General features: G+C 46.6%; 16 non-coding genes and 1 pseudogene across 16 annotated transcripts; all 17 read right to left on the reverse strand.

Annotated features, from left to right (window-relative positions):
* Window positions 1-209: 209 nt before the first annotated feature.
* Window positions 210-400, reverse strand: LOC142287583 (U2 spliceosomal RNA). The gene has a single exon (XR_012748538.1). It is a non-coding gene; the product is annotated as a U2 spliceosomal RNA (small nuclear RNA).
* Window positions 401-1,787: 1,387 nt separating this feature from the next.
* On the reverse strand, window positions 1,788-1,978 carry LOC142287616 (U2 spliceosomal RNA). The gene has a single exon (XR_012748564.1). It is a non-coding gene; the product is annotated as a U2 spliceosomal RNA (small nuclear RNA).
* A 1,387-nt stretch (window positions 1,979-3,365) lies between these two features.
* Window positions 3,366-3,556, reverse strand: LOC142287628 (U2 spliceosomal RNA). Its single transcript, XR_012748575.1, has one exon. It is a non-coding gene; the product is annotated as a U2 spliceosomal RNA (small nuclear RNA).
* Window positions 3,557-4,943: 1,387 nt separating this feature from the next.
* On the reverse strand, window positions 4,944-5,134 carry LOC142287641 (U2 spliceosomal RNA). The gene has a single exon (XR_012748586.1). It is a non-coding gene; the product is annotated as a U2 spliceosomal RNA (small nuclear RNA).
* Window positions 5,135-6,521: 1,387 nt separating this feature from the next.
* Window positions 6,522-6,712, reverse strand: LOC142287593 (U2 spliceosomal RNA). The gene has a single exon (XR_012748548.1). It is a non-coding gene; the product is annotated as a U2 spliceosomal RNA (small nuclear RNA).
* A 1,387-nt stretch (window positions 6,713-8,099) lies between these two features.
* LOC142287652 (U2 spliceosomal RNA) lies at window positions 8,100-8,290 on the reverse strand. The gene has a single exon (XR_012748597.1). It is a non-coding gene; the product is annotated as a U2 spliceosomal RNA (small nuclear RNA).
* Window positions 8,291-9,677: 1,387 nt separating this feature from the next.
* LOC142287589 (U2 spliceosomal RNA) lies at window positions 9,678-9,868 on the reverse strand. The gene has a single exon (XR_012748544.1). It is a non-coding gene; the product is annotated as a U2 spliceosomal RNA (small nuclear RNA).
* Window positions 9,869-11,255: 1,387 nt separating this feature from the next.
* On the reverse strand, window positions 11,256-11,446 carry LOC142287600 (U2 spliceosomal RNA). Its single transcript, XR_012748554.1, has one exon. It is a non-coding gene; the product is annotated as a U2 spliceosomal RNA (small nuclear RNA).
* Window positions 11,447-12,833: 1,387 nt separating this feature from the next.
* On the reverse strand, window positions 12,834-13,024 carry LOC142287608 (U2 spliceosomal RNA). Its single transcript, XR_012748556.1, has one exon. It is a non-coding gene; the product is annotated as a U2 spliceosomal RNA (small nuclear RNA).
* Window positions 13,025-14,411: 1,387 nt separating this feature from the next.
* Window positions 14,412-14,607, reverse strand: LOC142287601 (U2 spliceosomal RNA). The gene has a single exon (XR_012748555.1). It is a non-coding gene; the product is annotated as a U2 spliceosomal RNA (small nuclear RNA).
* A 684-nt stretch (window positions 14,608-15,291) lies between these two features.
* Window positions 15,292-15,418, reverse strand: LOC142287607 (U2 spliceosomal RNA; annotated as a pseudogene).
* A 1,387-nt stretch (window positions 15,419-16,805) lies between these two features.
* Window positions 16,806-16,996, reverse strand: LOC142287609 (U2 spliceosomal RNA). Its single transcript, XR_012748557.1, has one exon. It is a non-coding gene; the product is annotated as a U2 spliceosomal RNA (small nuclear RNA).
* A 1,387-nt stretch (window positions 16,997-18,383) lies between these two features.
* LOC142287610 (U2 spliceosomal RNA) lies at window positions 18,384-18,574 on the reverse strand. The gene has a single exon (XR_012748558.1). It is a non-coding gene; the product is annotated as a U2 spliceosomal RNA (small nuclear RNA).
* Window positions 18,575-19,961: 1,387 nt separating this feature from the next.
* Window positions 19,962-20,152, reverse strand: LOC142287611 (U2 spliceosomal RNA). Its single transcript, XR_012748559.1, has one exon. It is a non-coding gene; the product is annotated as a U2 spliceosomal RNA (small nuclear RNA).
* A 1,387-nt stretch (window positions 20,153-21,539) lies between these two features.
* LOC142287594 (U2 spliceosomal RNA) lies at window positions 21,540-21,730 on the reverse strand. Its single transcript, XR_012748549.1, has one exon. It is a non-coding gene; the product is annotated as a U2 spliceosomal RNA (small nuclear RNA).
* Window positions 21,731-23,117: 1,387 nt separating this feature from the next.
* On the reverse strand, window positions 23,118-23,308 carry LOC142287612 (U2 spliceosomal RNA). Its single transcript, XR_012748560.1, has one exon. It is a non-coding gene; the product is annotated as a U2 spliceosomal RNA (small nuclear RNA).
* A 1,387-nt stretch (window positions 23,309-24,695) lies between these two features.
* LOC142287613 (U2 spliceosomal RNA) lies at window positions 24,696-24,886 on the reverse strand. The gene has a single exon (XR_012748561.1). It is a non-coding gene; the product is annotated as a U2 spliceosomal RNA (small nuclear RNA).
* Between the last annotated feature and the right edge of the window lie 698 nt (window positions 24,887-25,584).

The raw sequence follows: 25,584 nt of genomic DNA on the forward strand, positions 1-25,584 counted from the left end.
GAGTTGGTCAGGTTGAGTGGTGATGAGTTTGCTATTTGGATGAATAAAGAAAGTCAAAAGTGTGAAAGATAAAAAACAAAAGGAGGAAGTGTGAAAAGTGAATGGGCCAAATTGAGGTGCATATGAAGACGTATGCTTTCTTCCAATTCATTAAATCGGGCTAATATGAATCAGGTGAATTGAGTTCTGCTTTTGGAAACTGGGTTAAGAAGGGGTGCACCGTTCCTGGAGGTACTGCAATACCAGGTCAATGCGTGGAGTGGACAGAGCAAGCTCTTTTTCCATCTCCCTGTTCTAAAAATCCATTTAATATATGGTCCCCAGATAGGGGACGTATCAGATATTAAACTGATAAGAACAGATACTACACTTGATCTTAGCCAAAAGGCCGAGAAGCGATAACCAGAATTGGTTTGGGCCTCGAGTGGCACCCTGGCCTATGCCGGACACATCTTAGGGAGAGAGAGCGAGAGGGAGACAAACCCACGCCTACACAAGACATTTTGTCACCCAAGCCAACCCTTGAAAAGGCTGCTTTGCAGAGCAAAAACAAGAAGAATGGTGCGTTTTGCAGCCGCCGCCCACTGCAATGAATCTGAATAACTCCTCCTTTAGGGCGCAAGCAACTCCCCTCCCCCTTGCAGTCTTTCCAATTCACGATACAAAAAGACGGACAGGACAGGTTGCCTGACTTTCCGTCACTGCCACCCTTTGCCATCCTTACCCGTAGAAAGCCCTTTCATCATCCCCAAACCCTAATCTTTTCCCTTTCCTTCCCAGCCCCCAAACCCTGCCCTCTGTACCTTTCTCACCACCCGCTTCCCTTCTCCTGTCATCCCCCTACCACCCGGGAAAAAAAGAGATTGCCCCCTCCTTCCACTAGCCCACCCTCCCACCCAAAGAACAACTTCTTCTGCGCAGCTTGTTTTCTAGGCAGCAGCGCTATTGTGATGTCATCGGGGGGCATTGTGACAAGCCGCCAGTGTTCCGTCTCTTCATGTTGTGCACAGTTCAAACGGAAAATACATCAACAGGCAGACTACAGAAAAGCTTACTATCAAAGGTTAGAGGGGGGCTTTCTCAGAGGGCTTTTTACAGTTTTTCTATTCCCAATTAGCCGTTTAAGTGTACTTATTGAAAGTAGTAATTCTTTCATAGGCCGCCCTTTCTTAGTATTTGACGTTCCTTATATTGCGGTATGAGGCTTCGCAGTAGGTTGCAAACATTCATCACCCATGACTGTCCCCAATTGAGCTCAGAAGCTCAATGTCTATCATGACCTCTCTTTTAGAATGTCCAAGAGCAAGCAAACTATTCCTCCAGGAGAGGGCGCCAACAGACTACTAAAGAGATCATCATTACTCAAAGAAAACCCCAAAAACCAATGCATGATAGGAATAAACAGGTAACTTTCTTTGGAGTGGAAGCGGAGAGATCGCACCAGATGCCAATTCTAGATCTTATCACACCTGTGGTCACTGCAGCAGCAGGTGAATCCACTTTGTCCAAAAGGGATCTATTCCATTCAATTGCAAATGATCTAGATAAGACAGAGAACTGCAGCACGGGGACATAGCCGAGTTGGTCAGGTTGAGTGGTGATGAGTTTGCTATTTGGATGAATAAAGAAAGTCAAAAGTGTGAAAGATAAAAAACAAAAGGAGGAAGTGTGAAAAGTGAATGGGCCAAATTGAGGTGCATATGAAGACGTATGCTTTCTTCCAATTCATTAAATCGGGCTAATATGAATCAGGTGAATTGAGTTCTGCTTTTGGAAACTGGGTTAAGAAGGGGTGCACCGTTCCTGGAGGTACTGCAATACCAGGTCAATGCGTGGAGTGGACAGAGCAAGCTCTTTTTCCATCTCCCTGTTCTAAAAATCCATTTAATATATGGTCCCCAGATAGGGGACGTATCAGATATTAAACTGATAAGAACAGATACTACACTTGATCTTAGCCAAAAGGCCGAGAAGCGATAACCAGAATTGGTTTGGGCCTCGAGTGGCACCCTGGCCTATGCCGGACACATCTTAGGGAGAGAGAGCGAGAGGGAGACAAACCCACGCCTACACAAGACATTTTGTCACCCAAGCCAACCCTTGAAAAGGCTGCTTTGCAGAGCAAAAACAAGAAGAATGGTGCGTTTTGCAGCCGCCGCCCACTGCAATGAATCTGAATAACTCCTCCTTTAGGGCGCAAGCAACTCCCCTCCCCCTTGCAGTCTTTCCAATTCACGATACAAAAAGACGGACAGGACAGGTTGCCTGACTTTCCGTCACTGCCACCCTTTGCCATCCTTACCCGTAGAAAGCCCTTTCATCATCCCCAAACCCTAATCTTTTCCCTTTCCTTCCCAGCCCCCAAACCCTGCCCTCTGTACCTTTCTCACCACCCGCTTCCCTTCTCCTGTCATCCCCCTACCACCCGGGAAAAAAAGAGATTGCCCCCTCCTTCCACTAGCCCACCCTCCCACCCAAAGAACAACTTCTTCTGCGCAGCTTGTTTTCTAGGCAGCAGCGCTATTGTGATGTCATCGGGGGGCATTGTGACAAGCCGCCAGTGTTCCGTCTCTTCATGTTGTGCACAGTTCAAACGGAAAATACATCAACAGGCAGACTACAGAAAAGCTTACTATCAAAGGTTAGAGGGGGGCTTTCTCAGAGGGCTTTTTACAGTTTTTCTATTCCCAATTAGCCGTTTAAGTGTACTTATTGAAAGTAGTAATTCTTTCATAGGCCGCCCTTTCTTAGTATTTGACGTTCCTTATATTGCGGTATGAGGCTTCGCAGTAGGTTGCAAACATTCATCACCCATGACTGTCCCCAATTGAGCTCAGAAGCTCAATGTCTATCATGACCTCTCTTTTAGAATGTCCAAGAGCAAGCAAACTATTCCTCCAGGAGAGGGCGCCAACAGACTACTAAAGAGATCATCATTACTCAAAGAAAACCCCAAAAACCAATGCATGATAGGAATAAACAGGTAACTTTCTTTGGAGTGGAAGCGGAGAGATCGCACCAGATGCCAATTCTAGATCTTATCACACCTGTGGTCACTGCAGCAGCAGGTGAATCCACTTTGTCCAAAAGGGATCTATTCCATTCAATTGCAAATGATCTAGATAAGACAGAGAACTGCAGCACGGGGACATAGCCGAGTTGGTCAGGTTGAGTGGTGATGAGTTTGCTATTTGGATGAATAAAGAAAGTCAAAAGTGTGAAAGATAAAAAACAAAAGGAGGAAGTGTGAAAAGTGAATGGGCCAAATTGAGGTGCATATGAAGACGTATGCTTTCTTCCAATTCATTAAATCGGGCTAATATGAATCAGGTGAATTGAGTTCTGCTTTTGGAAACTGGGTTAAGAAGGGGTGCACCGTTCCTGGAGGTACTGCAATACCAGGTCAATGCGTGGAGTGGACAGAGCAAGCTCTTTTTCCATCTCCCTGTTCTAAAAATCCATTTAATATATGGTCCCCAGATAGGGGACGTATCAGATATTAAACTGATAAGAACAGATACTACACTTGATCTTAGCCAAAAGGCCGAGAAGCGATAACCAGAATTGGTTTGGGCCTCGAGTGGCACCCTGGCCTATGCCGGACACATCTTAGGGAGAGAGAGCGAGAGGGAGACAAACCCACGCCTACACAAGACATTTTGTCACCCAAGCCAACCCTTGAAAAGGCTGCTTTGCAGAGCAAAAACAAGAAGAATGGTGCGTTTTGCAGCCGCCGCCCACTGCAATGAATCTGAATAACTCCTCCTTTAGGGCGCAAGCAACTCCCCTCCCCCTTGCAGTCTTTCCAATTCACGATACAAAAAGACGGACAGGACAGGTTGCCTGACTTTCCGTCACTGCCACCCTTTGCCATCCTTACCCGTAGAAAGCCCTTTCATCATCCCCAAACCCTAATCTTTTCCCTTTCCTTCCCAGCCCCCAAACCCTGCCCTCTGTACCTTTCTCACCACCCGCTTCCCTTCTCCTGTCATCCCCCTACCACCCGGGAAAAAAAGAGATTGCCCCCTCCTTCCACTAGCCCACCCTCCCACCCAAAGAACAACTTCTTCTGCGCAGCTTGTTTTCTAGGCAGCAGCGCTATTGTGATGTCATCGGGGGGCATTGTGACAAGCCGCCAGTGTTCCGTCTCTTCATGTTGTGCACAGTTCAAACGGAAAATACATCAACAGGCAGACTACAGAAAAGCTTACTATCAAAGGTTAGAGGGGGGCTTTCTCAGAGGGCTTTTTACAGTTTTTCTATTCCCAATTAGCCGTTTAAGTGTACTTATTGAAAGTAGTAATTCTTTCATAGGCCGCCCTTTCTTAGTATTTGACGTTCCTTATATTGCGGTATGAGGCTTCGCAGTAGGTTGCAAACATTCATCACCCATGACTGTCCCCAATTGAGCTCAGAAGCTCAATGTCTATCATGACCTCTCTTTTAGAATGTCCAAGAGCAAGCAAACTATTCCTCCAGGAGAGGGCGCCAACAGACTACTAAAGAGATCATCATTACTCAAAGAAAACCCCAAAAACCAATGCATGATAGGAATAAACAGGTAACTTTCTTTGGAGTGGAAGCGGAGAGATCGCACCAGATGCCAATTCTAGATCTTATCACACCTGTGGTCACTGCAGCAGCAGGTGAATCCACTTTGTCCAAAAGGGATCTATTCCATTCAATTGCAAATGATCTAGATAAGACAGAGAACTGCAGCACGGGGACATAGCCGAGTTGGTCAGGTTGAGTGGTGATGAGTTTGCTATTTGGATGAATAAAGAAAGTCAAAAGTGTGAAAGATAAAAAACAAAAGGAGGAAGTGTGAAAAGTGAATGGGCCAAATTGAGGTGCATATGAAGACGTATGCTTTCTTCCAATTCATTAAATCGGGCTAATATGAATCAGGTGAATTGAGTTCTGCTTTTGGAAACTGGGTTAAGAAGGGGTGCACCGTTCCTGGAGGTACTGCAATACCAGGTCAATGCGTGGAGTGGACAGAGCAAGCTCTTTTTCCATCTCCCTGTTCTAAAAATCCATTTAATATATGGTCCCCAGATAGGGGACGTATCAGATATTAAACTGATAAGAACAGATACTACACTTGATCTTAGCCAAAAGGCCGAGAAGCGATAACCAGAATTGGTTTGGGCCTCGAGTGGCACCCTGGCCTATGCCGGACACATCTTAGGGAGAGAGAGCGAGAGGGAGACAAACCCACGCCTACACAAGACATTTTGTCACCCAAGCCAACCCTTGAAAAGGCTGCTTTGCAGAGCAAAAACAAGAAGAATGGTGCGTTTTGCAGCCGCCGCCCACTGCAATGAATCTGAATAACTCCTCCTTTAGGGCGCAAGCAACTCCCCTCCCCCTTGCAGTCTTTCCAATTCACGATACAAAAAGACGGACAGGACAGGTTGCCTGACTTTCCGTCACTGCCACCCTTTGCCATCCTTACCCGTAGAAAGCCCTTTCATCATCCCCAAACCCTAATCTTTTCCCTTTCCTTCCCAGCCCCCAAACCCTGCCCTCTGTACCTTTCTCACCACCCGCTTCCCTTCTCCTGTCATCCCCCTACCACCCGGGAAAAAAAGAGATTGCCCCCTCCTTCCACTAGCCCACCCTCCCACCCAAAGAACAACTTCTTCTGCGCAGCTTGTTTTCTAGGCAGCAGCGCTATTGTGATGTCATCGGGGGGCATTGTGACAAGCCGCCAGTGTTCCGTCTCTTCATGTTGTGCACAGTTCAAACGGAAAATACATCAACAGGCAGACTACAGAAAAGCTTACTATCAAAGGTTAGAGGGGGGCTTTCTCAGAGGGCTTTTTACAGTTTTTCTATTCCCAATTAGCCGTTTAAGTGTACTTATTGAAAGTAGTAATTCTTTCATAGGCCGCCCTTTCTTAGTATTTGACGTTCCTTATATTGCGGTATGAGGCTTCGCAGTAGGTTGCAAACATTCATCACCCATGACTGTCCCCAATTGAGCTCAGAAGCTCAATGTCTATCATGACCTCTCTTTTAGAATGTCCAAGAGCAAGCAAACTATTCCTCCAGGAGAGGGCGCCAACAGACTACTAAAGAGATCATCATTACTCAAAGAAAACCCCAAAAACCAATGCATGATAGGAATAAACAGGTAACTTTCTTTGGAGTGGAAGCGGAGAGATCGCACCAGATGCCAATTCTAGATCTTATCACACCTGTGGTCACTGCAGCAGCAGGTGAATCCACTTTGTCCAAAAGGGATCTATTCCATTCAATTGCAAATGATCTAGATAAGACAGAGAACTGCAGCACGGGGACATAGCCGAGTTGGTCAGGTTGAGTGGTGATGAGTTTGCTATTTGGATGAATAAAGAAAGTCAAAAGTGTGAAAGATAAAAAACAAAAGGAGGAAGTGTGAAAAGTGAATGGGCCAAATTGAGGTGCATATGAAGACGTATGCTTTCTTCCAATTCATTAAATCGGGCTAATATGAATCAGGTGAATTGAGTTCTGCTTTTGGAAACTGGGTTAAGAAGGGGTGCACCATTCCTGGAGGTACTGCAATACCAGGTCAATGCGTGGAGTGGACAGAGCAAGCTCTTTTTCCATCTCCCTGTTCTAAAAATCCATTTAATATATGGTCCCCAGATAGGGGACGTATCAGATATTAAACTGATAAGAACAGATACTACACTTGATCTTAGCCAAAAGGCCGAGAAGCGATAACCAGAATTGGTTTGGGCCTCGAGTGGCACCCTGGCCTATGCCGGACACATCTTAGGGAGAGAGAGCGAGAGGGAGACAAACCCACGCCTACACAAGACATTTTGTCACCCAAGCCAACCCTTGAAAAGGCTGCTTTGCAGAGCAAAAACAAGAAGAATGGTGCGTTTTGCAGCCGCCGCCCACTGCAATGAATCTGAATAACTCCTCCTTTAGGGCGCAAGCAACTCCCCTCCCCCTTGCAGTCTTTCCAATTCACGATACAAAAAGACGGACAGGACAGGTTGCCTGACTTTCCGTCACTGCCACCCTTTGCCATCCTTACCCGTAGAAAGCCCTTTCATCATCCCCAAACCCTAATCTTTTCCCTTTCCTTCCCAGCCCCCAAACCCTGCCCTCTGTACCTTTCTCACCACCCGCTTCCCTTCTCCTGTCATCCCCCTACCACCCGGGAAAAAAAGAGATTGCCCCCTCCTTCCACTAGCCCACCCTCCCACCCAAAGAACAACTTCTTCTGCGCAGCTTGTTTTCTAGGCAGCAGCGCTATTGTGATGTCATCGGGGGGCATTGTGACAAGCCGCCAGTGTTCCGTCTCTTCATGTTGTGCACAGTTCAAACGGAAAATACATCAACAGGCAGACTACAGAAAAGCTTACTATCAAAGGTTAGAGGGGGGCTTTCTCAGAGGGCTTTTTACAGTTTTTCTATTCCCAATTAGCCGTTTAAGTGTACTTATTGAAAGTAGTAATTCTTTCATAGGCCGCCCTTTCTTAGTATTTGACGTTCCTTATATTGCGGTATGAGGCTTCGCAGTAGATTGCAAACATTCATCACCCATGACTGTCCCCAATTGAGCTCAGAAGCTCAATGTCTATCATGACCTCTCTTTTAGAATGTCCAAGAGCAAGCAAACTATTCCTCCAGGAGAGGGCGCCAACAGACTACTAAAGAGATCATCATTACTCAAAGAAAACCCCAAAAACCAATGCATGATAGGAATAAACAGGTAACTTTCTTTGGAGTGGAAGCGGAGAGATCGCACCAGATGCCAATTCTAGATCTTATCACACCTGTGGTCACTGCAGCAGCAGGTGAATCCACTTTGTCCAAAAGGGATCTATTCCATTCAATTGCAAATGATCTAGATAAGACAGAGAACTGCAGCACGGGGACATAGCCGAGTTGGTCAGGTTGAGTGGTGATGAGTTTGCTATTTGGATGAATAAAGAAAGTCAAAAGTGTGAAAGATAAAAAACAAAAGGAGGAAGTGTGAAAAGTGAATGGGCCAAATTGAGGTGCATATGAAGACGTATGCTTTCTTCCAATTCATTAAATCGGGCTAATATGAATCAGGTGAATTGAGTTCTGCTTTTGGAAACTGGGTTAAGAAGGGGTGCACCGTTCCTGGAGGTACTGCAATACCAGGTCAATGCGTGGAGTGGACAGAGCAAGCTCTTTTTCCATCTCCCTGTTCTAAAAATCCATTTAATATATGGTCCCCAGATAGGGGACGTATCAGATATTAAACTGATAAGAACAGATACTACACTTGATCTTAGCCAAAAGGCCGAGAAGCGATAACCAGAATTGGTTTGGGCCTCGAGTGGCACCCTGGCCTATGCCGGACACATCTTAGGGAGAGAGAGCGAGAGGGAGACAAACCCACGCCTACACAAGACATTTTGTCACCCAAGCCAACCCTTGAAAAGGCTGCTTTGCAGAGCAAAAACAAGAAGAATGGTGCGTTTTGCAGCCGCCGCCCACTGCAATGAATCTGAATAACTCCTCCTTTAGGGCGCAAGCAACTCCCCTCCCCCTTGCAGTCTTTCCAATTCACGATACAAAAAGACGGACAGGACAGGTTGCCTGACTTTCCGTCACTGCCACCCTTTGCCATCCTTACCCGTAGAAAGCCCTTTCATCATCCCCAAACCCTAATCTTTTCCCTTTCCTTCCCAGCCCCCAAACCCTGCCCTCTGTACCTTTCTCACCACCCGCTTCCCTTCTCCTGTCATCCCCCTACCACCCGGGAAAAAAAGAGATTGCCCCCTCCTTCCACTAGCCCACCCTCCCACCCAAAGAACAACTTCTTCTGCGCAGCTTGTTTTCTAGGCAGCAGCGCTATTGTGATGTCATCGGGGGGCATTGTGACAAGCCGCCAGTGTTCCGTCTCTTCATGTTGTGCACAGTTCAAACGGAAAATACATCAACAGGCAGACTACAGAAAAGCTTACTATCAAAGGTTAGAGGGGGGCTTTCTCAGAGGGCTTTTTACAGTTTTTCTATTCCCAATTAGCCGTTTAAGTGTACTTATTGAAAGTAGTAATTCTTTCATAGGCCGCCCTTTCTTAGTATTTGACGTTCCTTATATTGCGGTATGAGGCTTCGCAGTAGGTTGCAAACATTCATCACCCATGACTGTCCCCAATTGAGCTCAGAAGCTCAATGTCTATCATGACCTCTCTTTTAGAATGTCCAAGAGCAAGCAAACTATTCCTCCAGGAGAGGGCGCCAACAGACTACTAAAGAGATCATCATTACTCAAAGAAAACCCCAAAAACCAATGCATGATAGGAATAAACAGGTAACTTTCTTTGGAGTGGAAGCGGAGAGATCGCACCAGATGCCAATTCTAGATCTTATCACACCTGTGGTCACTGCAGCAGCAGGTGAATCCACTTTGTCCAAAAGGGATCTATTCCATTCAATTGCAAATGATCTAGATAAGACAGAGAACTGCAGCACGGGGACATAGCCGAGTTGGTCAGGTTGAGTGGTGATGAGTTTGCTATTTGGATGAATAAAGAAAGTCAAAAGTGTGAAAGATAAAAAACAAAAGGAGGAAGTGTGAAAAGTGAATGGGCCAAATTGAGGTGCATATGAAGACGTATGCTTTCTTCCAATTCATTAAATCGGGCTAATATGAATCAGGTGAATTGAGTTCTGCTTTTGGAAACTGGGTTAAGAAGGGGTGCACCGTTCCTGGAGGTACTGCAATACCAGGTCAATGCGTGGAGTGGACAGAGCAAGCTCTTTTTCCATCTCCCTGTTCTAAAAATCCATTTAATATATGGTCCCCAGATAGGGGACGTATCAGATATTAAACTGATAAGAACAGATACTACACTTGATCTTAGCCAAAAGGCCGAGAAGCGATAACCAGAATTGGTTTGGGCCTCGAGTGGCACCCTGGCCTATGCCGGACACATCTTAGGGAGAGAGAGCGAGAGGGAGACAAACCCACGCCTACACAAGACATTTTGTCACCCAAGCCAACCCTTGAAAAGGCTGCTTTGCAGAGCAAAAACAAGAAGAATGGTGCGTTTTGCAGCCGCCGCCCACTGCAATGAATCTGAATAACTCCTCCTTTAGGGCGCAAGCAACTCCCCTCCCCCTTGCAGTCTTTCCAATTCACGATACAAAAAGACGGACAGGACAGGTTGCCTGACTTTCCGTCACTGCCACCCTTTGCCATCCTTACCCGTAGAAAGCCCTTTCATCATCCCCAAACCCTAATCTTTTCCCTTTCCTTCCCAGCCCCCAAACCCTGCCCTCTGTACCTTTCTCACCACCCGCTTCCCTTCTCCTGTCATCCCCCTACCACCCGGGAAAAAAAGAGATTGCCCCCTCCTTCCACTAGCCCACCCTCCCACCCAAAGAACAACTTCTTCTGCGCAGCTTGTTTTCTAGGCAGCAGCGCTATTGTGATGTCATCGGGGGGCATTGTGACAAGCCGCCAGTGTTCCGTCTCTTCATGTTGTGCACAGTTCAAACGGAAAATACATCAACAGGCAGACTACAGAAAAGCTTACTATCAAAGGTTAGAGGGGGGCTTTCTCAGAGGGCTTTTTACAGTTTTTCTATTCCCAATTAGCCGTTTAAGTGTACTTATTGAAAGTAGTAATTCTTTCATAGGCCGCCCTTTCTTAGTATTTGACGTTCCTTATATTGCGGTATGAGGCTTCGCAGTAGGTTGCAAACATTCATCACCCATGACTGTCCCCAATTGAGCTCAGAAGCTCAATGTCTATCATGACCTCTCTTTTAGAATGTCCAAGAGCAAGCAAACTATTCCTCCAGGAGAGGGCGCCAACAGACTACTAAAGAGATCATCATTACTCAAAGAAAACCCCAAAAACCAATGCATGATAGGAATAAACAGGTAACTTTCTTTGGAGTGGAAGCGGAGAGATCGCACCAGATGCCAATTCTAGATCTTATCACACCTGTGGTCACTGCAGCAGCAGGTGAATCCACTTTGTCCAAAAGGGATCTATTCCATTCAATTGCAAATGATCTAGATAAGACAGAGAACTGCAGCACGGGGACATAGCCGAGTTGGTCAGGTTGAGTGGTGATGAGTTTGCTATTTGGATGAATAAAGAAAGTCAAAAGTGTGAAAGATAAAAAACAAAAGGAGGAAGTGTGAAAAGTGAATGGGCCAAATTGAGGTGCATATGAAGACGTATGCTTTCTTCCAATTCATTAAATCGGGCTAATATGAATCAGGTGAATTGAGTTCTGCTTTTGGAAACTGGGTTAAGAAGGGGTGCACCGTTCCTGGAGGTACTGCAATACCAGGTCAATGCGTGGAGTGGACAGAGCAAGCTCTTTTTCCATCTCCCTGTTCTAAAAATCCATTTAATATATGGTCCCCAGATAGGGGACGTATCAGATATTAAACTGATAAGAACAGATACTACACTTGATCTTAGCCAAAAGGCCGAGAAGCGATAACCAGAATTGGTTTGGGCCTCGAGTGGCACCCTGGCCTATGCCGGACACATCTTAGGGAGAGAGAGCGAGAGGGAGACAAACCCACGCCTACACAAGACATTTTGTCACCCAAGCCAACCCTTGAAAAGGCTGCTTTGCAGAGCAAAAACAAGAAGAATGGTGCGTTTTGCAGCCGCCGCCCACTGCAATGAATCTGAATAACTCCTCCTTTAGGGCGCAAGCAACTCCCCTCCCCCTTGCAGTCTTTCCAATTCACGATACAAAAAGACGGACAGGACAGGTTGCCTGACTTTCCGTCACTGCCACCCTTTGCCATCCTTACCCGTAGAAAGCCCTTTCATCATCCCCAAACCCTAATCTTTTCCCTTTCCTTCCCAGCCCCCAAACCCTGCCCTCTGTACCTTTCTCACCACCCGCTTCCCTTCTCCTGTCATCCCCCTACCACCCGGGAAAAAAAGAGATTGCCCCCTCCTTCCACTAGCCCACCCTCCCACCCAAAGAACAACTTCTTCTGCGCAGCTTGTTTTCTAGGCAGCAGCGCTATTGTGATGTCATCGGGGGGCATTGTGACAAGCCGCCAGTGTTCCGTCTCTTCATGTTGTGCACAGTTCAAACGGAAAATACATCAACAGGCAGACTACAGAAAAGCTTACTATCAAAGGTTAGAGGGGGGCTTTCTCAGAGGGCTTTTTACAGTTTTTCTATTCCCAATTAGCCGTTTAAGTGTACTTATTGAAAGTAGTAATTCTTTCATAGGCCGCCCTTTCTTAGTATTTGACGTTCCTTATATTGCGGTATGAGGCTTCGCAGTAGGTTGCAAACATTCATCACCCATGACTGTCCCCAATTGAGCTCAGAAGCTCAATGTCTATCATGACCTCTCTTTTAGAATGTCCAAGAGCAAGCAAACTATTCCTCCAGGAGAGGGCGCCAACAGACTACTAAAGAGATCATCATTACTCAAAGAAAACCCCAAAAACCAATGCATGATAGGAATAAACAGGTAACTTTCTTTGGAGTGGAAGCGGAGAGATCGCACCAGATGCCAATTCTAGATCTTATCACACCTGTGGTCACTGCAGCAGCAGGTGAATCCACTTTGTCCAAAAGGGATCTATTCCATTCAATTGCAAATGATCTAGATAAGACAGAGAACTGCAGCACGGGGACATAGCCGAGTTGGTCAGGTTGAGTGGTGATGAGTTTGCTATTTGGATGAATAAAGAAAGTCAAAAGTGTGAAAGATAAAAAACAAAAGGAGGAAGTGTGAAAAGTGAATGGGCCAAATTGAGGTGCATATGAAGACGTATGCTTTCTTCCAATTCATTAAATCGGGCTAATATGAATCAGGTGAATTGAGTTCTGCTTTTGGAAACTGGGTTAAGAAGGGGTGCACCGTTCCTGGAGGTACTGCAATACCAGGTCAATGCGTGGAGTGGACAGAGCAAGCTCTTTTTCCATCTCCCTGTTCTAAAAATCCATTTAATATATGGTCCCCAGATAGGGGACGTATCAGATATTAAACTGATAAGAACAGATACTACACTTGATCTTAGCCAAAAGGCCGAGAAGCGATAACCAGAATTGGTTTGGGCCTCGAGTGGCACCCTGGCCTATGCCGGACACATCTTAGGGAGAGAGAGCGAGAGGGAGACAAACCCACGCCTACACAAGACATTTTGTCACCCAAGCCAACCCTTGAAAAGGCTGCTTTGCAGAGCAAAAACAAGAAGAATGGTGCGTTTTGCAGCCGCCGCCCACTGCAATGAATCTGAATAACTCCTCCTTTAGGGCGCAAGCAACTCCCCTCCCCCTTGCAGTCTTTCCAATTCACGATACAAAAAGACGGACAGGACAGGTTGCCTGACTTTCCGTCACTGCCACCCTTTGCCATCCTTACCCGTAGAAAGCCCTTTCATCATCCCCAAACCCTAATCTTTTCCCTTTCCTTCCCAGCCCCCAAACCCTGCCCTCTGTACCTTTCTCACCACCCGCTTCCCTTCTCCTGTCATCCCCCTACCACCCGGGAAAAAAAGAGATTGCCCCCTCCTTCCACTAGCCCACCCTCCCACCCAAAGAACAACTTCTTCTGCGCAGCTTGTTTTCTAGGCAGCAGCGCTATTGTGATGTCATCGGGGGGCATTGTGACAAGCCGCCAGTGTTCCGTCTCTTCATGTTGTGCACAGTTCAAACGGAAAATACATCAACAGGCAGACTACAGAAAAGCTTACTATCAAAGGTTAGAGGGGGGCTTTCTCAGAGGGCTTTTTACAGTTTTTCTATTCCCAATTAGCCGTTTAAGTGTACTTATTGAAAGTAGTAATTCTTTCATAGGCCGCCCTTTCTTAGTATTTGACGTTCCTTATATTGCGGTATGAGGCTTCGCAGTAGGTTGCAAACATTCATCACCCATGACTGTCCCCAATTGAGCTCAGAAGCTCAATGTCTATCATGACCTCTCTTTTAGAATGTCCAAGAGCAAGCAAACTATTCCTCCAGGAGAGGGTGCCAACAGACTACTAAAGAGATCATCATTACTCAAAGAAAACCCCAAAAACCAATGCATGATAGGAATAAACAGGTAACTTTCTTTGGAGTGGAAGCGGAGAGATCGCACCAGATGCCAATTCTAGATCTTATCACACCTGTGGTCACTGCAGCAGCAGGTGAATCCACTTTGTCCAAAAGGGATCTATTCCATTCAATTGCAAATGATCTAGATAAGACAGAGAACTGCAGCACGGGGACATAGCCGAGTTGGTCAGGTTGAGTGGTGATGAGTTTGCTATTTGGATGAATAAAGAAAGTCAAAAGTGTGAAAGATAAAAAACAAAAGGAGGAAGTGTGAAAAGTGAATGGGCCAAATTGAGGTGCATATGAAGACGTATGCTTTCTTCCAATTCATTAAATCGGGCTAATATGAATCAGGTGAATTGAGTTCTGCTTTTGGAAACTGGGTTAAGAAGGGGTGCACCGTTCCTGGAGGTACTGCAATACCAGGTCAATGCGTGGAGTGGACAGAGCAAGCTCTTTTTCCATCTCCCTGTTCTAAAAATCCATTTAATATATGGTCCCCAGATAGGGGACGTATCAGATATTAAACTGATAAGAACAGATTTTGATTTAATGAAGCTTTCCAAAGCACCGCAAAAAATGCATGACCGAAGTCACACCAAAAACAGTGCAAAGGCTAGGATTCGTGTGGACCCCTCCGTGAGGAGAGGGTCCCCAAAAATCAACCCCGTCCCTCCGAGCCAGAAGGCCACAGCAAGGGTCAGGGATCTTCGGTGCTCCCCCAAGCCGAAGCCTGGTTGAGCCTTGTCGTTGCTCCCAGCGTCCACCCAGGCATCTTACCCAAGTGGAATAGAGAGCTACTAGTTGTTGGTTTCGCAGCCGAAACTGCCCGGACCGTCAACCGGTGTTGGTTTCTCAGCCCAAGGCTAACCGGACCTCCAACCGGGTGTTGGTTTCTCAGCCGAAGCTGACCCGGACCTCCAACCGGGTGTTGGTTTCTCAGCCGAAGCTGACCCAGACCTCCAACCGGGTGTTGGTTTCTCAGCCGAAGCTGACCCGGACCTCCAACCGGGTGTTGGTTTCTCAGCCCAAAGCTGAACGGACCTCCGACCATGATTATAAAAATTTCCCTTCCTAGCCAGAAGGCCGGGATAGAGCAATATGCTCAGAAAGTATGAAAGGGCAAGATACGGTGTGCTACAGAGCCCAAGGCTCGCCGGGGTCCCAAGCCAGCAAGCTCAGACTCACTCCAGGGTCGTCAGTCCTGGGGCACATTGCACCATAGCCCCCACACTTACTCAGTCTAATAGCCTCGATCCTGGTAGGGCCATGTTTTCCTCTAGATGAATATACTATACATCAAGAGTACTAGCAAGCGCAACCTTCCAGTGTGCATTGCATCTGCCGAGCCTCACAGATACTACACTTGATCTTAGCCAAAAGGCCGAGAAGCGATAACCAGAATTGGTTTGGGCCTCGAGTGGCACCCTGGCCTATGCCGGACACATCTTAGGGAGAGAGAGCGAGAGGGAGACAAACCCACGCCTACACAAGACATTTTGTCACCCAAGCCAACCCTTGAAAAGGCTGCTTTGCAGAGCAAAAACAAGAAGAATGGTGCGTTTTGCAGCCGCCGCCCACTGCAATGAATCTGAATAACTCCTCCTTTAGGGCGCAAGCAACTCCCCTCCCCCTTGCAGTCTTTCCAATTCACGATACAAAAAGACGGACAGGACAGGTTGCCTGACTTTCCGTCACTGCCACCCTTTGCCATCCTTACCCGTAGAAAGCCCTTTCATCATCCCCAAACCCTAATCTTTTCCCTTTCCTTCCCAGCCCCCAAACCCTGCCCTCTGTACCTTTCTCACCACCCGCTTCCCTTCTCCTGTCATCCCCCTACCACCCGGGAAAAAAAGAGATTGCCCCCTCCTTCCACTAGCCCACCCTCCCACCCAAAGAACAACTTCTTCTGCGCAGCTTGTTTTCTAGGCAGCAGCGCTATTGTGATGTCATCGGGGGGCATTGTGACAAGCCGCCAGTGTTCCGTCTCTTCATGTTGTGCACAGTTCAAACGGAAAATACATCAACAGGCAGACTACAGAAAAGCTTACTATCAAAGGTTAGAGGGGGGCTTTCTCAGAGGGCTTTTTACAGTTTTTCTATTCCCAATTAGCCGTTTAAGTGTACTTATTGAAAGTAGTAATTCTTTCATAGGCCGCCCTTTCTTAGTATTTGACGTTCCTTATATTGCGGTATGAGGCTTCGCAGTAGGTTGCAAACATTCATCACCCATGACTGTCCCCAATTGAGCTCAGAAGCTCAATGTCTATCATGACCTCTCTTTTAGAATGTCCAAGAGCAAGCAAACTATTCCTCCAGGAGAGGGCGCCAACAGACTACTAAAGAGATCATCATTACTCAAAGAAAACCCCAAAAACCAATGCATGATAGGAATAAACAGGTAACTTTCTTTGGAGTGGAAGCGGAGAGATCGCACCAGATGCCAATTCTAGATCTTATCACACCTGTGGTCACTGCAGCAGCAGGTGAATCCACTTTGTCCAAAAGGGATCTATTCCATTCAATTGCAAATGATCTAGATAAGACAGAGAACTGCAGCACGGGGACATAGCCGAGTTGGTCAGGTTGAGTGGTGATGAGTTTGCTATTTGGATGAATAAAGAAAGTCAAAAGTGTGAAAGATAAAAAACAAAAGGAGGAAGTGTGAAAAGTGAATGGGCCAAATTGAGGTGCATATGAAGACGTATGCTTTCTTCCAATTCATTAAATCGGGCTAATATGAATCAGGTGAATTGAGTTCTGCTTTTGGAAACTGGGTTAAGAAGGGGTGCACCGTTCCTGGAGGTACTGCAATACCAGGTCAATGCGTGGAGTGGACAGAGCAAGCTCTTTTTCCATCTCCCTGTTCTAAAAATCCATTTAATATATGGTCCCCAGATAGGGGACGTATCAGATATTAAACTGATAAGAACAGATACTACACTTGATCTTAGCCAAAAGGCCGAGAAGCGATAACCAGAATTGGTTTGGGCCTCGAGTGGCACCCTGGCCTATGCCGGACACATCTTAGGGAGAGAGAGCGAGAGGGAGACAAACCCACGCCTACACAAGACATTTTGTCACCCAAGCCAACCCTTGAAAAGGCTGCTTTGCAGAGCAAAAACAAGAAGAATGGTGCGTTTTGCAGCCGCCGCCCACTGCAATGAATCTGAATAACTCCTCCTTTAGGGCGCAAGCAACTCCCCTCCCCCTTGCAGTCTTTCCAATTCACGATACAAAAAGACGGACAGGACAGGTTGCCTGACTTTCCGTCACTGCCACCCTTTGCCATCCTTACCCGTAGAAAGCCCTTTCATCATCCCCAAACCCTAATCTTTTCCCTTTCCTTCCCAGCCCCCAAACCCTGCCCTCTGTACCTTTCTCACCACCCGCTTCCCTTCTCCTGTCATCCCCCTACCACCCGGGAAAAAAAGAGATTGCCCCCTCCTTCCACTAGCCCACCCTCCCACCCAAAGAACAACTTCTTCTGCGCAGCTTGTTTTCTAGGCAGCAGCGCTATTGTGATGTCATCGGGGGGCATTGTGACAAGCCGCCAGTGTTCCGTCTCTTCATGTTGTGCACAGTTCAAACGGAAAATACATCAACAGGCAGACTACAGAAAAGCTTACTATCAAAGGTTAGAGGGGGGCTTTCTCAGAGGGCTTTTTACAGATTTTCTATTCCCAATTAGCCGTTTAAGTGTACTTATTGAAAGTAGTAATTCTTTCATAGGCCGCCCTTTCTTAGTATTTGACGTTCCTTATATTGCGGTATGAGGCTTCGCAGTAGGTTGCAAACATTCATCACCCATGACTGTCCCCAATTGAGCTCAGAAGCTCAATGTCTATCATGACCTCTCTTTTAGAATGTCCAAGAGCAAGCAAACTATTCCTCCAGGAGAGGGCGCCAACAGACTACTAAAGAGATCATCATTACTCAAAGAAAACCCCAAAAACCAATGCATGATAGGAATAAACAGGTAACTTTCTTTGGAGTGGAAGCGGAGAGATCGCACCAGATGCCAATTCTAGATCTTATCACACCTGTGGTCACTGCAGCAGCAGGTGAATCCACTTTGTCCAAAAGGGATCTATTCCATTCAATTGCAAATGATCTAGATAAGACAGAGAACTGCAGCACGGGGACATAGCCGAGTTGGTCAGGTTGAGTGGTGATGAGTTTGCTATTTGGATGAATAAAGAAAGTCAAAAGTGTGAAAGATAAAAAACAAAAGGAGGAAGTGTGAAAAGTGAATGGGCCAAATTGAGGTGCATATGAAGACGTATGCTTTCTTCCAATTCATTAAATCGGGCTAATATGAATCAGGTGAATTGAGTTCTGCTTTTGGAAACTGGGTTAAGAAGGGGTGCACCGTTCCTGGAGGTACTGCAATACCAGGTCAATGCGTGGAGTGGACAGAGCAAGCTCTTTTTCCATCTCCCTGTTCTAAAAATCCATTTAATATATGGTCCCCAGATAGGGGACGTATCAGATATTAAACTGATAAGAACAGATACTACACTTGATCTTAGCCAAAAGGCCGAGAAGCGATAACCAGAATTGGTTTGGGCCTCGAGTGGCACCCTGGCCTATGCCGGACACATCTTAGGGAGAGAGAGCGAGAGGGAGACAAACCCACGCCTACACAAGACATTTTGTCACCCAAGCCAACCCTTGAAAAGGCTGCTTTGCAGAGCAAAAACAAGAAGAATGGTGCGTTTTGCAGCCGCCGCCCACTGCAATGAATCTGAATAACTCCTCCTTTAGGGCGCAAGCAACTCCCCTCCCCCTTGCAGTCTTTCCAATTCACGATACAAAAAGACGGACAGGACAGGTTGCCTGACTTTCCGTCACTGCCACCCTTTGCCATCCTTACCCGTAGAAAGCCCTTTCATCATCCCCAAACCCTAATCTTTTCCCTTTCCTTCCCAGCCCCCAAACCCTGCCCTCTGTACCTTTCTCACCACCCGCTTCCCTTCTCCTGTCATCCCCCTACCACCCGGGAAAAAAAGAGATTGCCCCCTCCTTCCACTAGCCCACCCTCCCACCCAAAGAACAACTTCTTCTGCGCAGCTTGTTTTCTAGGCAGCAGCGCTATTGTGATGTCATCGGGGGGCATTGTGACAAGCCGCCAGTGTTCCGTCTCTTCATGTTGTGCACAGTTCAAACGGAAAATACATCAACAGGCAGACTACAGAAAAGCTTACTATCAAAGGTTAGAGGGGGGCTTTCTCAGAGGGCTTTTTACAGTTTTTCTATTCCCAATTAGCCGTTTAAGTGTACTTATTGAAAGTAGTAATTCTTTCATAGGCCGCCCTTTCTTAGAATTTGACGTTCCTTATATTGCGGTATGAGGCTTCGCAGTAGGTTGCAAACATTCATCACCCATGACTGTCCCCAATTGAGCTCAGAAGCTCAATGTCTATCATGACCTCTCTTTTAGAATGTCCAAGAGCAAGCAAACTATTCCTCCAGGAGAGGGCGCCAACAGACTACTAAAGAGATCATCATTACTCAAAGAAAACCCCAAAAACCAATGCATGATAGGAATAAACAGGTAACTTTCTTTGGAGTGGAAGCGGAGAGATCGCACCAGATGCCAATTCTAGATCTTATCACACCTGTGGTCACTGCAGCAGCAGGTGAATCCACTTTGTCCAAAAGGGATCTATTCCATTCAATTGCAAATGATCTAGATAAGACAGAGAACTGCAGCACGGGGACATAGCCGAGTTGGTCAGGTTGAGTGGTGATGAGTTTGCTATTTGGATGAATAAAGAAAGTCAAAAGTGTGAAAGATAAAAAACAAAAGGAGGAAGTGTGAAAAGTGAATGGGCCAAATTGAGGTGCATATGAAGACATATGCTTTCTTCCAATTCATTAAATCGGGCTAATATGAATCAGGTGAATTGAGTTCTGCTTTTGGAAACTGGGTTAAGAAGGGGTGCACCGTTCCTGGAGGTACTGCAATACCAGGTCAATGCGTGGAGTGGACAGAGCAAGCTCTTTTTCCATCTCCCTGTTCTAAAAATCCATTTAATATATGGTCCCCAGATAGGGGACGTATCAGATATTAAACTGATAAGAACAGATACTACACTTGATCTTAGCCAAAAGGCCGAGAAGCGATAACCAGAATTGGTTTGGGCCTCGAGTGGCACCCTGGCCTATGCCGGACACATCTTAGGGAGAGAGAGCGAGAGGGAGACAAACCCACGCCTACACAAGACATTTTGTCACCCAAGCCAACCCTTGAAAAGGCTGCTTTGCAGAGCAAAAACAAGAAGAATGGTGCGTTTTGCAGCCGCCGCCCACTGCAATGAATCTGAATAACTCCTCCTTTAGGGCGCAAGCAACTCCCCTCCCCCTTGCAGTCTTTCCAATTCACGATACAAAAAGACGGACAGGACAGGTTGCCTGACTTTCCGTCACTGCCACCCTTTGCCATCCTTACCCGTAGAAAGCCCTTTCATCATCCCCAAACCCTAATCTTTTCCCTTTCCTTCCCAGCCCCCAAACCCTGCCCTCTGTACCTTTCTCACCACCCGCTTCCCTTCTCCTGTCATCCCCCTACCACCCGGGAAAAAAAGAGATTGCCCCCTCCTTCCACTAGCCCACCCTCCCACCCAAAGAACAACTTCTTCTGCGCAGCTTGTTTTCTAGGCAGCAGCGCTATTGTGATGTCATCGGGGGGCATTGTGACAAGCCGCCAGTGTTCCGTCTCTTCATGTTGTGCACAGTTCAAACGGAAAATACATCAACAGGCAGACTACAGAAAAGCTTACTATCAAAGGTTAGAGGGGGGCTTTCTCAGAGGGCTTTTTACAGTTTTTCTATTCCCAATTAGCCGTTTAAGTGTACTTATTGAAAGTAGTAATTCTTTCATAGGCCGCCCTTTCTTAGTATTTGACGTTCCTTATATTGCGGTATGAGGCTTCGCAGTAGGTTGCAAACATTCATCACCCATGACTGTCCCCAATTGAGCTCAGAAGCTCAATGTCTATCATGACCTCTCTTTTAGAATGTCCAAGAGCAAGCAAACTATTCCTCCAGGAGAGGGCGCCAACAGACTACTAAAGAGATCATCATTACTCAAAGAAAACCCCAAAAACCAATGCATGATAGGAATAAACAGGTAACTTTCTTTGGAGTGGAAGCGGAGAGATCGCACCAGATGCCAATTCTAGATCTTATCACACCTGTGGTCACTGCAGCAGCAGGTGAATCCACTTTGTCCAAAAGGGATCTATTCCATTCAATTGCAAATGATCTAGATAAGACAGAGAACTGCAGCACGGGGACATAGCCGAGTTGGTCAGGTTGAGTGGTGATGAGTTTGCTATTTGGATGAATAAAGAAAGTCAAAAGTGTGAAAGATAAAAAACAAAAGGAGGAAGTGTGAAAAGTGAATGGGCCAAATTGAGGTGCATATGAAGACGTATGCTTTCTTCCAATTCATTAAATCGGGCTAATATGAATCAGGTGAATTGAGTTCTGCTTTTGGAAACTGGGTTAAGAAGGGGTGCACCGTTCCTGGAGGTACTGCAATACCAGGTCAATGCGTGGAGTGGACAGAGCAAGCTCTTTTTCCATCTCCCTGTTCTAAAAATCCATTTACTATATGGTCCCCAGATAGGGGACGTATCAGATATTAAACTGATAAGAACAGATACTACACTTGATCTTAGCCAAAAGGCCGAGAAGCGATAACCAGAATTGGTTTGGGCCTCGAGTGGCACCCTGGCCTATGCCGGACACATCTTAGGGAGAGAGAGCGAGAGGGAGACAAACCCACGCCTACACAAGACATTTTGTCACCCAAGCCAACCCTTGAAAAGGCTGCTTTGCAGAGCAAAAACAAGAAGAATGGTGCGTTTTGCAGCCGCCGCCCACTGCAATGAATCTGAATAACTCCTCCTTTAGGGCGCAAGCAACTCCCCTCCCCCTTGCAGTCTTTCCAATTCACGATACAAAAAGACGGACAGGACAGGTTGCCTGACTTTCCGTCACTGCCACCCTTTGCCATCCTTACCCGTAGAAAGCCCTTTCATCATCCCCAAACCCTAATCTTTTCCCTTTCCTTCCCAGCCCCCAAACCCTGCCCTCTGTACCTTTCTCACCACCCGCTTCCCTTCTCCTGTCATCCCCCTACCACCCGGGAAAAAAAGAGATTGCCCCCTCCTTCCACTAGCCCACCCTCCCACCCAAAGAACAACTTCTTCTGCGCAGCTTGTTTTCTAGGCAGCAGCGCTATTGTGATGTCATCGGGGGGCATTGTGACAAGCCGCCAGTGTTCCGTCTCTTCATGTTGTGCACAGTTCAAACGGAAAATACATCAACAGGCAGACTACAGAAAAGCTTACTATCAAAGGTTAGAGGGGGGCTTTCTCAGAGGGCTTTTTACAGTTTTTCTATTCCCAATTAGCCGTTTAAGTGTACTTATTGAAAGTAGTAATTCTTTCATAGGCCGCCCTTTCTTAGTATTTGACGTTCCTTATATTGCGGTATGAGGCTTCGCAGTAGGTTGCAAACATTCATCACCCATGACTGTCCCCAATTGAGCTCAGAAGCTCAATGTCTATCATGACCTCTCTTTTAGAATGTCCAAGAGCAAGCAAACTATTCCTCCAGGAGAGGGCGCCAACAGACTACTAAAGAGATCATCATTACTCAAAGAAAACCCCAAAAACCAATGCATGATAGGAATAAACAGGTAACTTTCTTTGGAGTGGAAGCGGAGAGATCGCACCAGATGCCAATTCTAGATCTTATCACACCTGTGGTCACTGCAGCAGCAGGTGAATCCACTTTGTCCAAAAGGGATCTATTCCATTCAATTGCAAATGATCTAGATAAGACAGAGAACTGCAGCACGGGGACATAGCCGAGTTGGTCAGGTTGAGTGGTGATGAGTTTGCTATTTGGATGAATAAAGAAAGTCAAAAGTGTGAAAGATAAAAAACAAAAGGAGGAAGTGTGAAAAGTGAATGGGCCAAATTGAGGTGCATATGAAGACGTATGCTTTCTTCCAATTCATTAAATCGGGCTAATATGAATCAGGTGAATTGAGTTCTGCTTTTGGAAACTGGGTTAAGAAGGGGTGCACCGTTCCTGGAGGTACTGCAATACCAGGTCAATGCGTGGAGTGGACAGAGCAAGCTCTTTTTCCATCTCCCTGTTCTAAAAATCCATTTAATATATGGTCCCCAGATAGGGGACGTATCAGATATTAAACTGATAAGAACAGATACTACACTTGATCTTAGCCAAAAGGCCGAGAAGCGATAACCAGAATTGGTTTGGGCCTCGAGTGGCACCCTGGCCTATGCCGGACACATCTTAGGGAGAGAGAGCGAGAGGGAGACAAACCCACGCCTACACAAGACATTTTGTCACCCAAGCCAACCCTTGAAAAGGCTGCTTTGCAGAGCAAAAACAAGAAGAATGGTGCGTTTTGCAGCCGCCGCCCACTGCAATGAATCTGAATAACTCCTCCTTTAGGGCGCAAGCAACTCCCCTCCCCCTTGCAGTCTTTCCAATTCACGATACAAAAAGACGGACAGGACAGGTTGCCTGACTTTCCGTCACTGCCACCCTTTGCCATCCTTACCCGTAGAAAGCCCTTTCATCATCCCCAAACCCTAATCTTTTCCCTTTCCTTCCCAGCCCCCAAACCCTGCCCTCTGTACCTTTCTCACCACCCGCTTCCCTTCTCCTGTCATCCCCCTACCACCCGGGAAAAAAAGAGATTGCCCCCTCCTTCCACTAGCCCACCCTCCCACCCAAAGAACAACTTCTTCTGCGCAGCTTGTTTTCTAGGCAGCAGCGCTATTGTGATGTCATCGGGGGGCATTGTGACAAGCCGCCAGTGTTCCGTCTCTTCATGTTGTGCACAGTTCAAACGGAAAATACATCAACAGGCAGACTACAGAAAAGCTTACTATCAAAGGTTAGAGGGGGGCTTTCTCAGAGGGCTTTTTACAGTTTTTCTATTCCCAATTAGCCGTTTAAGTGTACTTATTGAAAGTAGTAATTCTTTCATAGGCCGCCCTTTCTTAGTATTTGACGTTCCTTATATTGCGGTATGAGGCTTCGCAGTAGGTTGCAAACATTCATCACCCATGACTGTCCCCAATTGAGCTCAGAAGCTCAATGTCTATCATGACCTCTCTTTTAGAATGTCCAAGAGCAAGCAAACTATTCCTCCAGGAGAGGGCGCCAACAGACTACTAAAGAGATCATCATTACTCAAAGAAAACCCCAAAAACCAATGCATGATAGGAATAAACAGGTAACTTTCTTTGGAGTGGAAGCGGAGAGATCGCACCAGATGCCAATTCTAGATCTTATCACACCTGTGGTCACTGCAGCAGCAGGTGAATCCACTTTGTCCAAAAGGGATCTATTCCATTCAATTGCAAATGATCTAGATAAGACAGAGAACTGCAGCATGGGGACATAGCCGAGTTGGTCAGGTTGAGTGGTGATGAGTTTGCTATTTGGATGAATAAAGAAAGTCAAAAGTGTGAAAGATAAAAAACAAAAGGAGGAAGTGTGAAAAGTGAATGGGCCAAATTGAGGTGCATATGAAGACGTATGCTTTCTTCCAATTCATTAAATCGGGCTAATATGAATCAGGTGAATTGAGTTCTGCTTTTGGAAACTGGGTTAAGAAGGGGTGCACCGTTCCTGGAGGTACTGCAATACCAGGTCAATGCGTGGAGTGGACAGAGCAAGCTCTTTTTCCATCTCCCTGTTCTAAAAATCCATTTAATATATGGTCCCCAGATAGGGGACGTATCAGATATTAAACTGATAAGAACAGATACTACACTTGATCTTAGCCAAAAGGCCGAGAAGCGATAACCAGAATTGGTTTGGGCCTCGAGTGGCACCCTGGCCTATGCCGGACACATCTTAGGGAGAGAGAGCGAGAGGGAGACAAACCCACGCCTACACAAGACATTTTGTCACCCAAGCCAACCCTTGAAAAGGCTGCTTTGCAGAGCAAAAACAAGAAGAATGGTGCGTTTTGCAGCCGCCGCCCACTGCAATGAATCTGAATAACTCCTCCTTTAGGGCGCAAGCAACTCCCCTCCCCCTTGCAGTCTTTCCAATTCACGATACAAAAAGACGGACAGGACAGGTTGCCTGACTTTCCGTCACTGCCACCCTTTGCCATCCTTACCCGTAGAAAGCCCTTTCATCATCCCCAAACCCTAATCTTTTCCCTTTCCTTCCCAGCCCCCAAACCCTGCCCTCTGTACCTTTCTCACCACCCGCTTCCCTTCTCCTGTCATCCCCCTACCACCCGGGAAAAAAAGAGATTGCCCCCTCCTTCCACTAGCCCACCCTCCCACCCAAAGAACAACTTCTTCTGCGCAGCTTGTTTTCTAGGCAGCAGCGCTATTGTGATGTCATCGGGGGGCATTGTGACAAGCCGCCAGTGTTCCGTCTCTTCATGTTGTGCACAGTTCAAACGGAAAATACATCAACAGGCAGACTACAGAAAAGCTTACTATCAAAGGTTAGAGGGGGGCTTTCTCAGAGGGCTTTTTACAG

The sequence above is a fragment of the Anomaloglossus baeobatrachus genome, unplaced genomic scaffold, assembly GCF_048569485.1.
Source record: "Anomaloglossus baeobatrachus isolate aAnoBae1 unplaced genomic scaffold, aAnoBae1.hap1 Scaffold_739, whole genome shotgun sequence".
Taxonomy (NCBI): domain Eukaryota; kingdom Metazoa; phylum Chordata; class Amphibia; order Anura; family Aromobatidae; genus Anomaloglossus; species Anomaloglossus baeobatrachus.